Source organism: Chiloscyllium punctatum, unplaced genomic scaffold, assembly GCF_047496795.1.
Source record: "Chiloscyllium punctatum isolate Juve2018m unplaced genomic scaffold, sChiPun1.3 scaffold_293, whole genome shotgun sequence".
NCBI classification, from domain to species: domain Eukaryota; kingdom Metazoa; phylum Chordata; class Chondrichthyes; order Orectolobiformes; family Hemiscylliidae; genus Chiloscyllium; species Chiloscyllium punctatum.
Window position 1 is genome coordinate 77,171 of NW_027310027.1, and position 15,930 is coordinate 93,100.

Here is a 15,930-nt window from a genome sequence, read left to right on the forward strand (position 1 = left end):
GAGAGGTATTTAGAAGCAGCGTAATAACATTCATACTTTAATCAGTGATGTGAAGCAAATAAATTCAAGATGTTGTGATCATTATAATGAACAACAGTTACAAGTTGAGACAATGTTGGTTGAAAAGCAGTTCAATCGACACTTAGATATTTTCTCATCAACTCTGAGGTGATTTGACACACCTCTGTTGAAGGTGGGAATTGAACCCATGCCACCTGGTCTACTAGTACAGACATTACCGGAGTCCTCCATAATATTCCCTTGCAGGAAGGGCAGGACTATAATCACATACTTACTGTGTTTATTCACAGGGAAAACTACTGAGATATTTATTGTTATAATTGGACTAGGCTTGTATTAGACAGTTCCAGAGTGTAATGGATCGATAAAAAGAATTAGTTATTTCTAATAATGAAGGAACGAAGCAACAATGATCTTAAATAAACATAGATCTCATGATAATCAAGTAAGTCAATATGTTTGAAGCAGTTATTCATCTGCATAAATAAAAATTAACACGCTTTGTAATGCACATGAAATGGAAATAAAGCATTAGTCTTTCAATGTGACTATTCAGCGAAAGATAACTTTCCTCATTTTCAAAAAATTGTGATTGCTAAGAATTCAAGATTTATTGTTATAGCATAGAGCAAACATTTGTTAATTCTGGTTTATTTAAACAAGAAACTCGGAAAATTTAAATCATGTTTAACATGAAAAATATTTAGCTCTTATTGTCATAATCAGATATATAGAAATGTTAGAATTGAAGTGAAATATAATCAATACAAGAATGTAAACAAAACTGTGGATGCTGGAAATCACAAGCAAAATCAGTAATTGCTGGAAAATAACTCAGCAGGTCTGGCAGCATCTGTGGGGAGAAATCAGTGTGAAAACTTTTGGGCCAGTGACCTTTCTTCAGTCTGCATTTTTGCTCACAACCAATTCAATCCATCTAAGCGTAAACACTTAAAATTATTTTTGCTAAGATTAAGAGATTGCAGAGTGCAATATTGTTTACGTCAGTTGATGTATTGAGCCATAGCTCCACATCGACAGCTGGAGATATTGGATTTCAACAATGTTTGCCGGTTAGATATTGACCATAATTAGTTTTAAAATGGCTGATAACAAATTTAATAATGATAAGAAAACTCTTTTTGCAATGTAATTGTGCAATATGTTGGAAAAAAATGAAATATTTATATGAAAAATAGTTAGCCATCTCTTAATTGATAAGACTGTTTAATGATCCTTCCATTAATATGAGAACTCAAATGAAAGAGAATGAGATAGTTAGATGTTGGATGAGAAAACTTTGGTTGATTGCAGGTGAGTTGACCTGAAAAGAATGTTAATATTTCATTATGATACTGGCACTAAGAAATAATGGATTCAACTAAAATGTGAATCTCCTGATGGTGTGAGAATTGAAATAACAATTAAACAATAATTAACGTTAGAACTCAACACTTAAAATGATTCAATATTAACAAAGCAGTTTGTACTGGATATTCATTAAGATCAGTAAACTGAGAATTAAAACATTGGGTTAATTTAAAAACAAAAATCACACCTTAGAAGATTATTCATCAGAATTGTTCTGTCATTGAAAAAAAACCTCATTTCGTCAAGAATTCTGCATTTCCCTCATTACCTGTCTTTTTTCCACAGGTACCTGTACTGGAACCCTTCTGTTTGTGATACAATTATATAGAAGTGAAATGGATTATAATCGAATTGGGGGAGTTAATAAGTTCAGTGCAGTTGGGGACAATGTAGAGGGTTGTCATATAATGCAGCAGGAAAAAGATAAATTGCAGATATGGGCAGAGTAATTAAAGGTGAAGTTTAATCCATACAAGTGTGAGGTGTTTCACTTTGGAAGCTCAAATGTTAAGGAAAAGTAGATAGTTAATAGCAGGACCCTAACAGCTTTATTATTGAAAGGGATCTTGGTGTTCAAGACCATGGCTCCCTGAAAGTGGTTAGGAAGGCAAATGGTATGCTTGCCTGTATTGGTCAGAGAACTGGTTACAAGTGTCAGGAAGCCATGTTGTAACTTTATAAGACTGGTTAAGGCATACTTGAAGTATTTTATTCACTTTTGTTCTCCACATTACAGGACAGGTATGGAGGATTTGGAGAGGGTACAGAGGGCTTTTACCAGGATGCTGCCTGGATTCAGAGAGGCGAGAAAAAACTCAGATTGCTTTTTTGTGGAGTGGCGGAGACTGGGGGAAGACTTGATGGAAGTCTCTACAATCATGAGATACGTAGATAGGGTTGACGGTCAGAAAGTTTTTCCCATAGTTGAAGCATCAAAAACTATGTGACATGCATTTAAGGTTAGGGGGAAAGTTCAAGGGGCATGTAACGGGCAATTTGTTTTTACACAGGGAGTGGTAGGTGTCTGGAATGAACTTCCATGGTTGGTGGTGGAAGCAGATACATTAAGGCTCTTTAATGTTCATTTCGATAATTTGGAAGGATATGGACCAAGAGTTGGCAGAAGGGATGAGTTTCTTTTGCATTATGTTCAGCACAACGTTATGGGCCAAATAACCAATTCCTGTGCTGCACGGATCTGTGAGAGAAAACGAACGTCTAACTCATATGACATTTAATCTAATCCATATTTAGCCACTGGTGTCAGAAATAGGAAGGAAATAAGTAGAGAACGAACTTTACTACAATCTAAAAATATAGTCAACTAAATTTACGGAGGTAAGTTTTTGATATTTGTTCTGAATTATCAGATTAATAACTTTGATGGAGATGTGTCGAAATTGTTTGCAGTTACTGATGTTCTGACCCAAACTTCCCCTTGTTAAACTGAAGATTGGACCAGAAGCCTTTTAGAAAACTTGAAAATATTTAGTAAGGTGATATGCACATCATAATTTAATCCATTATTTCTTACTGCCAATACTACAATAACAAAATCTTTCAGCTCTGCACCAAAAAGCAGTGATTTCCATCCAATGCTCTTTATAAGTAACTGAATGCTACTCGTTTCAACAATCAAAGTATACATAGCCTCATTGATTAAGAGATGTCTAAGGCATTTCACTAAGAATTACTGTTTATATCGACACATTGCTCTTTCAAACAGCAATGTGAGATTTCACATTAATATTCAGTTCACTGACAGCATATTAATAATTTAGTTATTGCTAATATCTAATAATTGATCATTCCAGTAAGGGGTATAAAAGTGGAATTATGGCTCAGTACATGGAAAGATATTGTTGTGTCTACTCTCCCAATTGTTGTGAATATCGATATTTATTTTGATTTGAATTGATTTGATCATATTTTTCTTCAACATGAAGATTTATTGTATTTCTGATCACAGGAATAGTTAAATACTTTAAAGCTAAAAAAAATTCAAATTTGCGACTTTATTGTCAACAAGAAAAAAGAATTTACATGCGTATGTTCTTTTCTTTATCAGAGTAAATTTTGAATTGTTGGAAGTTATACATATGTGTAAGGAAGGGGAGCTGCCTGCAGCTGAATAGTCACATTGAATGTTTTTTTTGCGATTACATCCTGCTGCTAAGCATTCTAGCTATCGTTTCATTATAAGAAAAACGGCTTTAAACACATTCCGCAGTCATATTTTTCATGAATTTACAATAAGCGCATGATATGTGCATTTATCTTTCTTTCAATTGTCATGATTTTAATTTTTAAGTAAGTGCATTTCTGCTTAGTACCATCATTATTGGGAATTATTATTTCATTCTCAGTCCATTACACACAGAAACAGTCTAATTAATTCCCAGCCCAATTATCGGAATGAATATTGATTAGTTTTCATTTGATTATGATGTATTATAATCATCACAATTGATTATAATCCCACCCTTCCTTGTTAGGAACATAATGAAAGACACTTGTGGATCTCTAGTAGTGTCACTCTTATGAGACTAGGAGGTGTGGGTTCGGTTCCCTTCTCCAACAGAGATATGCCAGAGCAGCTTGGAATGGTGATTAGAATATATCTAAGCAGAGTTTGAATTGATTTTCAATCCAGTTTTGGATCTGCTTCTGTCTGTTGTTCATTCCAATAATCTCTTAATCTGCAATTTATTATTTTCAGGTCATTAATAACATTATGTATCATATTACATTATATCCAAATTTTAGATTTGAGGACACTGCAGTTTTTAAAATTTTAAAGTATCTAAGTAATGAAATTCATTTTATTAAATCAAAATACATTCGGGTATTATTCATATGGTGGGCAACAGGATTTTACTTCTAGTCAACTCAAGAATGTTCAAATATTGTTTATTCTGTGAACTTAATTCTGCAGAAGAGTTTCAATAAACATTTAACACATCATTATGGTGCAGTTCAACTCCTCACGTACACCAATCCTTATTCTCTAGTCCGAGCGGATGAAGAGATGAAGGTCGCCCGATGAAGAGGCATCACCTTGAAAGTTAGGGCTTCCCAATAAACCTGTTGGACTATAACATAGTGTCACGTGATTTTTAACTTTCCTCACCCCAGTCCAACTCCGGCATCTCTAAATCACTGTTTCACAAAGGAATTCTCATAATTTTAAAAAAGAAAATATGACTTTAATTACGAACTTTACGTGATTATGAATCCCTTCCTGTATAAGCAAAATATCTCAATGTCAATGAAATCAATGGCACACAACATGGCATGGGTTTAGAGAGTTTGAGGCCAAATACTGGGGAACCGGACTTGTTTATATTTGGCTATGTGCTGAGCATGGACGAGATACACCGAAGTATCTGTTTCCACGCGGTGTCCCCCAAAAACGTTGTGTTGCTTACACCTGCTTTAAAGGATTACTTTTTAGCGGAGCTTGCCGTCGCAGTCTGTGGCACAATCCTTTACTGTGTTCGATGCTCACGGGAAAGGTAGTATTGCGAAACACTGCAGAAAGGAACGACTTCCTTACTTTTGCTCCGACTGACCATACTCTGTGAAATTTTCCCAGATCCTCAGTTAAGGACTTTTGCAGCTGGAAGTTTCCTCAGAAACGCTGTTAACTCGTAAAGTATTGAGCGAATCGCAAAACAGAAAGCATTTAACACGGAACACAAACAAAGCTGGCATACCTAATGCATTTTCAGACACAGAGGTGCATGAATGCTAAATGTGAGACAGTCCGAGGGCATGATTTATAAAGTAATCTCACAACTAACAACAGGACAATTCCAAACTACTCTTTCACACATACTGCAGCCTTAGGGAACCACCACTTCCCAGACAATACTGAAAAGAGAGAAAGAAAGAACCTAATAAGAATGGGCCATAAAAAGTGAATTTCACCAATCACAGTCTCGATTAGATTACCTTTCCCTTCCGATGTCTCCAGGACGGAAACGAAGGAAATGGGAGAAATTCAACAACATATCACATCGAAATTCGTTGGAACGATTTTCCCATTGGCCGAAAAACCAAATAACGACGAGTCGAGTCACCCCAGGACTTTGTTTCACAACAGCGATGAAATACCGGTCTCCATTCGGTTCCAGTACAAGCTCAACTTGCCTGGAACAGCACAGCTGCTTGCGATTTTCTGCGCGGGAGGCGAACACGATCATGACAGACAGAGACACTTTGAAATATTCGGCACTATCCCACACCACAGTTAATTCCCCGGGAAGCAAAGCCATTTTACTTTTGTTTTCAACATCAATACAGTGGGGACAGAAACAGCATTTTAACAAAAAAGCTGCAGCGTTGGAGTTGATCTGCAGAAATGGCAGTGGTGGGATTCGAACCCACGCCCCTTTCGAGACTGGAACCTGGATCCAGCGCCTTAGACCGCTCGGCCACACTACCAGCCGGCCGCGCGCACCATTTTCTTGCGTTTCCAACTGTGCTCTCCTGCATAACAACAGATGCCAAGTCACATGAAAATGGTTCCATGATCCCTCTCCGACTCGCACAGCTGCTGGGATGTGCCCGTCTACAATATCAATTTCGCAGCAGATAATGAGAGCCCATCAATCCAGACAAAAATCAATGGTAAGCTGAGTCTATCTTCTCAGACTCCTTTCAGCTCCAAATGTATCTGTGAGAATATATGATCGGTTATGATTTGGTCAAATAACCATGAGCTGCTTGACATTACTGCAATTTCGATTCTTGCTTTGCTAAATGATTTCACCCATTGCTTGAAACAGGGCAAGTTTCACGTTTACGCGGAACATGAAGCACACCGGACTACAGGGAAAATGCACAAAGCCGTGTTCCACATCATACCGTGCAGCGTAATTTCAGTCACTGTGTCTGTTTTGCAGAAAAAGAGTCCCAAACAATGTACTCCACCCTAAAACCGGAGGTCGCATTCCTATTCGAGAACGACAGATCACATTGTGAGCATGCTCTGACCTCGGAGCCAGTTCGAGATGCCACTTTCCTTGCCTTTTACCCTAACCGTGCAATTTGCTGCAGAGATGTTCACTCCTGGACATCAGCCACATGGATAGCAACTGAGTTGGAAACCTGTGTGGGAATCGACGAGAAGCGACTCAATAAATTTTGCTCAATTCCATGGTGCTTATTAGAAATGCATTTTCTGTTCACCTCAATCTAAAAGGCAGTTTCTCAACATAGTAACAAAGTCAAAAGGTAATTACCTGACCCCACCCCCACTCCGGAAGAGGTGCTAACTGCCCTTGATTGCTTTTTGTTCTCGATGTGAAGAGCTCTCACGCCTCTGAGTCACCTTCACGTGTCTGGTTGCTGAGTGAGTCACAAAGAAGGAGTTTCTCCAGAGCTGCAACTGCCTGACTTCCCCACTCGACTTCGCCGTTTACATTTTCCTGCTCCTCAGTGATTTCAAGAAAACCAAATGGATGCGATGTCATTCTGTAACCTCTCTGTCGATTCCTCCGTTTCAGTTCCAACGTGGCTTAGGTCTCGGGGCGCACCTTAATACTAGCGACACCATGAAAGCACAGGTCCAGAGGTTCCTCTGAGAGTGTAATTTCTTTCATTGCTGTTGCTGATTGAAAGAGCCACTCAAGTGCGAACTGCTCCAAAACATGATTCAGGACCTCTGGTGCCAATTCTCGTACGTTGAATAACGACAGACAGCTTCCAAACGAGGCCTTTCAGAGACGCCTTTGGGGTACATTTAACAGACAGACTAGTTCAGGAATCCGTGGTGCGCTGTGACACCAGCGCATCAGCTTCTTCCCTGTCTTTGAACCGGGCAAACCTGCGCAAGGAATGCAAATGCGGTACTGCTTTTCGTAGAAGAATCAGAAGGGGGTAACTACACTCTCAATCAGAATTGCATATGATCAGAACCAGTTTGGATAAAAACTTTACAATTCTTTGCACAGTCATTAAATGGAATTGCATTACATTTCACTACGCGAGCAGATTTGTTCAAGCAACTTCGAAGGCAGGTTTGCAGATGGGAAAGCAAGCAAGAAAGCACCGTTCTTGTCCATGTAAAAGGCTGCCGATGAAGAACAAAGCAGTTTCTGCCCAGTTTCGAACTGGGGACCTTTCGCGTGTGAGGCGAACGTGATGACCACTACACTACAGAAACAAGCTGCAGCCGCCCATCCGGCAGCTCAGGGGCATCCAGCACTGAAAGTTGAAGCCATTCTTCGTTTCACCTTTCTGTTTCCAATAGCTCGTTGTTGTCCAGCGTAATTGACATCTTCAAAACATAAAAAAAAGACACGTGAAATTGATGATAAAATATAGACAAGGATGTGGTCAATGTTTGGACCGTAGGGCGAGGTCGACTAGGCTGGGACGACTTTCCCTGCAGCGTAACGACTGCGACATGATCTAATGGAAGGGTTGGAAACTGAGTATTTACGTGTTTTACCCAAGTTGGGGTGAGTTGAAAACTCGAGAGCATAGGTTTAAGGTGAGTGGGCTGAAATTGACAAAGGACCTGAGGCACATTTCCCACACAGAAGGTTGTGCGTGTATGGAATGAGCTCCCAGAGGAAGCGGAGGAGGCTCAGAAAATTGCATGAGTTTCTGGATAGGATGGGTTGAGAGGGTTTGGGGCCAAATACTGGGGAACCGGACTTGTTTATATTTGGCTATGTGCTGAGCATGGACGAGATACACCGAAGTATCTGTTTCCACGCGGTGTCCCCCAAAAACGTTGTGTTGCTTACACCTGCTTTAAAGGATTACTTTTTAGCGGAGCTTGCCGTCGCAGTCTGTGGCACAATCCTTTACTGTGTTCGATGCTCACGGGAAAGGTAGTATTGCGAAACACTGCAGAAAGGAACGACTTCCTTACTTTTGCTCCGACTGACCATACTCTGTGAAATTTTCCCAGATCCTCAGTTAAGGACTTTTGCAGCTGGAAGTTTCCTCAGAAACGCTGTTAACTCGTAAAGTATTGAGCGAATCGCAAAACAGAAAGCATTTAACACGGAACACAAACAAAGCTGGCATACCTAATGCATTTTCAGACACAGAGATGCATGAATGCTAAATGTGAGACAGTCCGAGGGCATGATTTATAAAGTAATCTCACAACTAACAACAGGACAATTCCAAACTACTCTTTCACACATACTGCAGCCTTAGGGAACCACCACTTCCCAGACAATACTGAAAAGAGAGAAAGAAAGAACCTAATAAGAATGGGCCATAAAAAGTGAATTTCACCAATCACAGTCTCGATTAGATTACCTTTCCCTTCCGATGTCTCCAGGACGGAAACGAAGGAAATGGGAGAAATTCAACAACATATCACATCGAAATTCGTTGGAACGATTTTCCCATTGGCCGAAAAACCAAATAATGACGAGTCGAGTCACCCCAGGACTTTGTTTCACAACAGCGATGAAATACCGGTCTCCATTCGGTTCCAGTACAAGCTCAACTTGCCTGGAACAGCACAGCTGCTTGCGATTTTCTGCGCGGGAGGCGAACACGATCATGACAGACAGAGACACTTTGAAATATTCGGCACTATCCCACACCACAGTTAATTCCCCGGGAAGCAAAGCCATTTTACTTTTGTTTTCAACATCAATACAGTGGGGACAGAAACAGCATTTTAACAAAAAAGCTGCAGCGTTGGAGTTGATCTGCAGAAATGGCAGTGGTGGGATTCGAACCCACGCCCCTTTCGAGACTGGAACCTGGATCCAGCGCCTTCGACCGCTCGGCCACACTACCAGCCGGCCGCGCGCACCATTTTCTTGCGTTTCCAACTGTGCTCTCCTGCATAACAACAGATGCCAAGTCACATGAAAATGGTTCCATGATCCCTCTCCGACTCGCACAGCTGCTGGGATGTGCCCGTCTACAATATCAATTTCGCAGCAGATAATGAGAGCCCATCAATCCAGACAAAAATCAATGGTAAGCTGAGTCTATCTTCTCAGACTCCTTTCAGCTCCAAATGTATCTGTGAGAATTAACCATACAACCAGAAAGACACTCGTATACCTGCACCATGGGAAACACTATCAAAACGGGATTGTTGTCAAGGAGTTCATTCTCGATCATGGATTGTAATCGATTTGCATTGTCATGTCGGTTCCAGCACCGTGGGGAAATAGTGAGAATATGATGAATGTAATGTATTTTCCTGTATGAAACAGTAAAAAGTGCAGAACAATTTAAAAGGATGTTGCCAGCGCTTCGGGGTCTGTGTTATAGGGAGAGGTTGTACAAGTGAGGATTTTACGTTTAGTGCAGAGGAAACTGAGTGGGTTATTTTCTAGAAGTGTATAAGACCATGAGGGTCATGGATAAGGTGAATGCACTCATCCTTTTCCCAGGAACTCAAGGATTGGACGGCTTGATTAGATCAGTTTAAGGTTAGCGGAGAAAGAATAAAAGGGAAGCTGAGGGGCAACTGTTTTCGACAGAGGGTGGTATGTATATGGAATGACCTGCCAGTGGAAGTGGGTCAGGCAGGAACACTCACAACAGGGAAAAGGCATTTGGACAAATACATGGATAGGAAAGGGTCAAAAGCAAATGGGCAAGTGCAGGGAAATGGGGTTAGTGTGGATAGACATTCTGGTCGGCATGGGCCAGTTTGGGCCAAAGGGCCTATCTCTGCTGTAAGATTCTACAATTCTAAGTGCATTTCCTATTTCTCCCACTAACTCTGGTATCCTGGGATGTATTCCATCAGGGCAATGAGACTTGTGTACCTTTCGCTCCATTAACTTGCCCAGCTCTAACTCTTTCACGATAATTGTTATTATCTAGGTCCTCACCTTCCTCAGTCTCCTTATCAATTCCTGTCCTGTTCTTCGTATCCTCCACTGTGAAGGCTGACTGCTGTGTACTCATATTCCTGAACCCTGCTGGATAGGAATAACTCGGCACAGAACTGTGAGAGGTCTTCTTTGAATCTTCATTTATGAGACATGGCAGATACCTGGATAGTGTACATACAAAATACCTCCAGACAGCATCAGGTAACTCCCTGCCTGTCGGATGTACAGCTCCCATTTGTATACCGTTGTGGTTTGGGACTTTGAATAGAGACTGTCTCTCAGTATTATCTCCATGGCAACGGCAGTTAGAAAGTCTAGTTCAGTTCAGCACTTTGTGGTTAAACCACATACCCTTCCCCCACACCCCTGTGACTCCCTCAAGTATCTGACAGGCGCTTCAGTTTCAGTGGGGTATCTCTCAGGATTCTGATGTCGAGGAGCCGGTGGTGGGGTGGACAAAGTTAAAAACCACACATCACCAAGTTGCAATCCAACAGGATTATTTTGAGGTACAAGCCTTTGGAGTGTGCTGTGATTTTTAACTTGATCAAGATTATCCTGGCGGATAGGATCAAGGATAACCCCAAGGCATTCTATGCGTACGTGAGAAACCTGAGAATGACGAGAACGAGGGTAGGTCCGATCAAGGACAGTGGTGGGAGACTGTGTATTGAGTCGGAAGAGATAGGAGAGGTCTTGAACAAGTACTTCTCTTCAGTATTTACGAACGAGAGGGACCGTATTGTTGAAGAGGAGAGTGTGAAACGGACTGATAAGCTAGAAGAGATACCTGTTAGGAAGGAAGATGTGTTGGACATTTTGAACAACTTGAGGATAGACAAGTCCCCCGGGCCTGACGGGATATATCCGAGGATTATGTGGGAAGCAAGAGAGGAAATTGCAGTACCGTTGGCAATGATCTTCTCGTCTTCACTGGCAACTGAGGTGGTACCAGGGGACTGGAGAGTAGCGAATGTTGTGCCCCTGTTCAAAAAAGGGAATAGGGATAACCCCGGGAATTACAGGCCAGTTAGTCTTACTTCTGTGGTAGGCAAAGTAATGGAAAGGGTACTGAGGGATAGGATTTACGAGTATCTGGAAAGACACTGCTTGATTCGGGACAGCCAGCACGGATTTGTGAAGGGTAGGTCTTGCCTTACAAGTCTTATTGAATTCTTCGAGGAGGTGACCAAGCATGTGGATGAGGGTAGAGCAGTGGATGTAGTGTACATGGATTGTAGTAAGGCATTTGATAAGGTTCCCCATGGTAGGCTTATGCGGAAAGTCAGGAGGCATGGGATAGAGGGAAATTTGGCCAATTGGATAGAAAACTGGCTAACCGGTCGAAGTCAGAGAGTGGTGGTAGATGGTAAATATTCAGCATGGAGTCCAGTTACAAGTGGAGTTCCGCAGGGATCAGTTCTGGGTCCTCTGCTGTTTGTAATTTTTATTAATGACTTAGATGAGGGAGTCGAAGGGTGGGTCAGTAAATTTGCAGATGATACAAAGATAGGTGGAGTTGTGGACAGTGAGGAGGGCTGTTGTCGGCTGCAGAGGGACTTAGATATGATGCAGAGCTGGGCTGAGGAGTGGCAGATGGAGTTCAACCCTGCCAAGTGTGAGGTTGTCCATTTTGGATGAACAAATAAGAATGCGGAATACAGGGTTAATGGTAGGGTTCTTGGTCAGGTGGAGGAACAGAGGGATCTTGGGGTCTATGTACATAGATCTTTGAAGGTTGCCACTCAGGTGGATAGAGTTTGTAAGAAGGCCCATGGAGTATTATCGTTCATTAGCAGAGGGATTGAATTCAAGAGTCGTGAGGTGATGTTGCAGCTGTACAGGACTTTGGTTAGGCCACATTTGGAGTACTGTGTGCAGTTATGGTCGCCTCACTTTAGGAAAGATGTGGAAGCTTTGGAGACGGTGCAGAGAAGATTTACCAGGATGTTGCCTGGAATGGAGAGTAGGTCGTACGAGGATAGGTTGAGAGTTCTCGGCCTTTTCTCGTTGGAACGGCGAAGGATGAGGGGTGACTTGATAGAGGTTGAAAGATGATCAGGGGAATAGATAGAGTAGACAGTCAGAAACTTTTTCCCCGGGTACAACAGAGTGTTACAAGGGGACATAAATTTAAGGTGAAGGGTGGAAGGTATAGGGGAGATGTCAGGGGTGGGTTCTTTACCCAGAGAGTGGTGGGGGCATGGAATGCACTGCCCGTGGGATTGGTAGAGTCAGATTCATTTGCGACCTTTAAGCGGCATTTGGATATGTCCATGGATGGGTGCTTAATCTAGGATAGAAGTTCGGCACAACATTGTGGGCCGAAGGGCCTGTTCTGTGCTGTATTGTTCTATGTTCTATGTTCTAAGATTATCTCAATGGTAACAGTTAAGTACTTCAGCAATTACAGAGGCCATATATTCCCCACACAATATGTTCCCCTCAGCAGGGTAAACTGCTATTCCAGCCCAAGGGACAGGTATTAATCACTTTTCTCCGCCAATTCCATCTCGCTTTCTGTTGATCTTTAAAGTTTTTCTAATCTCCTTGGTCTTTGCCAATATTTATGTATTTTATTTCATTTTGATAGACTACCTTATTTCCTGAGCCACCCTTGCCAGATGACTCCTCTTCCTACAGTCCTTCCTTTTCCCTGCTATATACTTTTGCTGAGCACTTCGAAAAATGGCTTTGATATTCCTGCACTGTCCGCCAACTTTCCCACCATAAAGTCTTTGTTTCCAGTCCACATTAGCCAACTCCTGCCTCATTCTATTGTAGTCTCCTTTTGTTTAAGCACTGGATCTTGGGAGTGGATCTAATCTTCCAGCTTTCCATCTGTGTTCTAAGTTCAACCAGACTTCTCAGAATTCTTTTATCAGATTAAGAGGGGAGGCGATGTTTCCTGGGTGTTTTGGTTTTCATTGTCAGAGACCTTGGCTGTGTAATAAAGTACAGGATAGGTAATCACAACAGAGTATTCTGGACGGTGTGAATGTACCACACAGTCTAAAACCATAAATCACTCTCTCCCCTGAGTTTAAAATTGCAAAATCATTATCTCCTACACACTTCCTCACTATCTAAGCTTGGTATGCTAATGCACTTGACTATCTGTCATTTTCCGAAAATCTCCTTTGGTGAAGTTGGTGATTTTTGGATTCAGCTTTCCAGTTATTACCGTTAGAAGATAAGCACTGGGCACTGGAGAACCAGCCCCACCATTTAATACGGTGATGATTGAGCTCACATCGGTCTCAGCTGGATTTTCCAGCCTGCTCTCTCACCCTTCATCTCATTGCAAATTAAACATCTGTATCTCTTCATTAAATTGGCTCATTGTCCTGGCATCCACCGCATTTTGAATAGGGAATTCCACAGATTGAGATAAGTACCTTCTTCCTCATGAGAAGAGAATAGAGCCCCTGTTGTGGTTCTGTTGTGGAGCTGGGAATTTGTCTTGCAAACGTTTCGTCGAGTTGACATCCTCAGTGTTTGGGAACCTCCTGTGACGCGCTTCTGTGCTGTTTCTTCCGGCATTTATCGTGGCCTGTCTCTGCCGCTTCCGGTTGTCAGTTCGAATGGCCGGTATATTGCAGTGATCACAGTGTGTCTGAGTTTTGCGTTTATTTTGGGTGAGGGTAGTCTGTGTCTGAGACGAGCGCTTAACACCCAGACAACGGGAATGGTATCAGATAGCGAAGTTAGGACGGGCTGAAGTGAAGTGGAAAATTCTGTCAGAAGGTGGGTCAATACAAATGCATCACATCACCCAGACTGTAAAAGATTCGCAGAAGGAGCAAAGCAACTTCAATGCAGGCACAATAACAGGTAAATTAGAAAGAAGACAATTGAACACACTGAGATGGAGTGGAATTATTTATGAGAAAGGATTAAATTTAGAAGCTATTTTACATACAGACTGTCGTCACATTGGAAAAAGGAATTTCCTGCAAAGTAACGGTGATATTTGCCTGCGACATCACAATTGCGAGAGACACTGACATATTATCTTCTGCAACAGCGTGGCCTAGTGAAAGCATGATCGGCCCATCAATCAGAATTCAATACTTCAAAGTTCTCCTATGCGCTATACAACCTATTTGCTGCTCCTGTAGTCAGATCCTAATCACTGCTTCCTGCCTCACGTAAATACTTGAAACATGATCCAATCCCCAGTGTTTCCGCTTTAACCCATATTTTGTAACTCCCGAGCTGACACAGGTACGAGTGACCAATTGGCCTTTTCGAGCGCTCTCACTCTGTATGATCTGAATGATAAAATGTACTGCATCTGATCCGCAGGAGACACTGCAGAAATTAACCCATCCCAGCGGACTGAGCTGCCTCTATTGATCGAGCTGTTTCCATTGGTATAGTATCACACAGTAACAGCCAACGTCTTTTGATGTCATCCGCGAAGGTACTTGCAACAAAAAAGCGGAAGACGGCTGGAAACAGCTGTCGTCAGTGCGATATACAGAAGCCCAGCGGGATCCTAGCTAGATTACTGTGTGCAGTTCTGCAATTCAGACTACTTTATCTTTTATGATTTTTAACCCATGAGAAATTTGTTACCACCTTCGATGACAGCCATAATGCTCTGACCACTTTGACGGAGCCAGTACAAGTCAGTTCTAATAGTTATCAATAGATTGAATCTAAACAGGATGCCCCACAACAGGAAGTGCTCTGACACTCAATGCCGGTAAGCCAAGGTAATTTTCCTAAAACCACTCCCGTCTGGTAATACCATTGAAGATATTTTATACAGTAACCTTTCATTCTCAATTGCCAGTTCCAGTCCATGAAGCAGCCAGTAACATGCAGCAGTGAATTTAAATCTAACAGCAGCATTGCCCTGGCAGGAGAGATTAAGGAGCTTGAAGCTGTCTTCTCTGGAGTATCTAAACATGAAACACTTCAAAGGAACAAAAATCTTCAAGAGCTCGAGAGGATACATACAGGAAGGATGTGCTCCTAGGCTGGTGTGCCTGGAATAAAATAAACGCGAACTACAGTATCTTTACCCAGCATCCCCTTTAGCTGCGTAACTGTTTAAGATTTATTTGCTGCTCTAATTAGACTCCCAGTTTTAACTGCTGTCATGTTGATGACTATGCAAATGTATAAAATTTAATTTAATCTATCCCAAAACCTCTCTGTACTTGTGTCTCACTTGTGCTCACTGAGACCCTCATTCAATCTGACCTCTTTACAAACCCTGCCCAGATATTTCCTCATAAGGCTCAGAATGAAATATTCACAGAATTGTTACTGTGCAAAAGGAGGCTGATTGGCTCATCAGCTCTCCAAAGGATCACCTCACTGAATGCCAGTCTTCTGCCTTTACCCCATAAACCTTCCCATTCATCCTCTTCCAATAACACCGGCGAGTTCACAAGTAACCACAGCGATCAGATTTGTTTTGTTTGTTCGTGGGATCATGGCATCACGTGCTGGGGCAGCATTTATCATCCATTCTAACTGCCCAAGAGATGGTTCAGAGTCAACCACGTTATTCAATGTCTGGATTCACTTGTAGGCTGGACCAGGTCAGAATTAACAGTTTCTCAGACCCAATGACATGAAGAGTTGATTTCTGGCCTATTATCTTATTTCTGAAATGATAATGAATAATTTTTGCAGTTGAATTAAAAGTGAAAGACCAAAATGTGTTTTATTCTGATTGAGCACATCC

At 41.7% G+C, this 15,930-nt stretch overlaps 1 long non-coding RNA gene and 3 other non-coding genes across 5 annotated transcripts in view; 1 reads left to right on the forward strand and 3 right to left on the reverse strand.

The window, feature by feature from the left end:
* LOC140472302 (uncharacterized) overlaps positions 1 to 15,930 on the forward strand; it is a 66,049-nt gene that overhangs the window by 23,394 nt on the left and 26,725 nt on the right. The window contains exon 5 of one of the 2 annotated variants that reach the window (XR_011957532.1): positions 1,678 to 3,094. The exons of the other annotated variant lie outside the window; for it this stretch is intronic. This is a non-coding gene — a long non-coding RNA (uncharacterized lncRNA). Of the gene's footprint in view, positions 1 to 1,677; positions 3,095 to 15,930 lie in introns of those variants that run through there. 2 annotated transcript variants of the gene reach the window in all.
* On the reverse strand, positions 5,757 to 5,838 carry trnal-cag (transfer RNA leucine (anticodon CAG)). The gene has a single exon. It is a non-coding gene; the product is annotated as a tRNA-Leu (tRNA).
* Positions 7,489 to 7,561, reverse strand: trnav-cac (transfer RNA valine (anticodon CAC)). The gene has a single exon. It is a non-coding gene; the product is annotated as a tRNA-Val (tRNA).
* Positions 9,087 to 9,168, reverse strand: trnal-cag (transfer RNA leucine (anticodon CAG)). Its single transcript has one exon. It is a non-coding gene; the product is annotated as a tRNA-Leu (tRNA).